Source organism: Loa loa (genome assembly GCF_000183805.2).
Source record: "Loa loa unplaced genomic scaffold supercont3.402, whole genome shotgun sequence".
Lineage (NCBI taxonomy): Eukaryota > Metazoa > Nematoda > Chromadorea > Rhabditida > Onchocercidae > Loa > Loa loa.
In genome coordinates this window covers 30,489-32,635 of record NW_018108582.1, presented here as the reverse complement: position 1 = coordinate 32,635, position 2,147 = coordinate 30,489, and positions in this window count along the sequence as shown.

The following is a 2,147-nucleotide window of genomic DNA, read 5'->3' as shown; positions in this document are numbered from 1 at the left end:
ATTATTATTATTATTATTATTATTATTATTATATTATTATTACCATTATTATTGTTATTATTATTTGCGAATATTAAAAAATGATGATGACAAAAAAATTAAATATTTAAAATTTCAGTTATTTTCACACTAACTTTAAAGTTCAAAAAAAATGGACAAATTTTAATTTTGGATATAAGAAAAAGAAACAAATTTGAGGGGAAATTTATTTATTTTTTTTTAAAGAAAATATTGCCAACATTTGTTTTTTTTTTTTTTTTTTGCAATAACGTCAAATTTATCATTTATTCCCACAATTTTCTCATTTTGTTTTTTCATTTTTCATTTTTAAATTTCTAAAAATATTCGAAATGGCGAAGAAAAAATTTTGAAAAAAAAGTAAAAATGTAAATTTCGCCTTTTTTTTTAAAATTCTTCGTTTTTTTTTTTTTTTATCTTAGCAATACTTAACCATTCACTTTACTTTGATGGTTCCCATGAGGCTCATTTAGTATATCGTAAAATACGAAACATCTGTCACACATTTTTCAAAATTATTCTTTTGGATCAATTTTTAACCACAAATTTTATGCGTCATTTCTTTTCTTTTTTTGCTTTTTATTTCAACTTTATTTTTTTGAAAAAATACTTTACTTTTTTAAAATAATTAAATTTTTTTCGCTTTTGTATTTTTCATTTTGCTTTTTTTTTTATTGAAATTTTATTTACAAAAAAAAAAGAAAAACTCTTTGTTTGGATATTCTTTTATAATTATTAAAATTAGTTTTTGATTTTGTTTTTGTTTTTTTTTTTTACTACGAATATCTACCAAGAATATAGTTTTTTTTTTCTGGTCAACTAAATTTGATAATTTTGTATATTTCTAATCTAATTATGCATTATCGAGACAAAAATATACCAATGAATTTTCACCAATTCAATTATGGTAGACGGAGGAAAATTTATTTCAGATTATCCTCGACCTCCCAGTAAATTACAACCGGGAATATGTACAAATATAATTCCATGTATATAATACTTCTTTCCGTTTGATTGAATATTGTAATCATATAAATTGCATATTTGTAATGCAATTAGTATTGCCCAGGATTCTCGAGTATATTTATATGTTTATTCAACAAGAAAATTCTTGTAACATCATCAATAATGAAGCCATACATCCGGCTATCATTGAAGAAACTATTCTTACAAACCGGAAATATATTTCCTTCCGGTTCACTAAATGTGATCAATGATAGCATGATTATAATTTGAAACTATTCAACTCGTCTATTGCTAATGTATCTTCAACAATTATCCAATGATAGATGATTTTTTTTTTTTCCAATTCATCGTCAATTATTAGTAATTGTTAACTTCAGGAATGAATGATTTGATAATGATGATGGATGAGAGAAAGAGAAGAAAAGAAGAAGGAAAAGAAAGAATGAAAGAAACTGAATAGAATTTTGATTAGAAGATGGATGAAAATGAGATAAAAAAGAGGAAAATTGGAAAGTAAAAACCGGAATAAGAAAGTGGCAAAAATTCCGGAATGTATCGGAAGATGTGACAACCATGGCATTCAGGTTAATTATCGGGTTGCAAGAAGAACAGATTAAAATATTGAAATTCCAAAAAAAAATTTTTTAAACAAATTTAAAATTTGGAAGTGATTGCAATTTTCGTGCAGACATTTATGAGAAATTTAAATTGGCAAAAAGTTTGGATCGAAATCTTATTTTGAAAATTTAGAATTGTGAAGTTTAAAATGAGATTTTTTAAAAGTTTAGATTCAAATTTTACAAGCTTAAAAGTACCAGTATGCTAATATTCAAAATTAAGCATAGCAAAATTATATTATGACACATAATTTGCCGTATGTTCTTTAAAAGAAAAAGTTCATATTTAGCACCATTAATCAATAAATAGTAAAAAGTAAAAATGAACACGGTATTATTTTCAATTAATTTTTAAAATCAAAAAATAAGCCAACTTAACGACAGTAGTAGTAGTAATAATAATAATAATGATAATAATAACAATAATAACAATGATAATAATGATAGTTACTACTACTACTACTAGTACTACTAGTAGTAGTACTAGTAGCAACAATAATAACAGTAATAACAATGATATAATAATATTGTTAATAACAATAATAG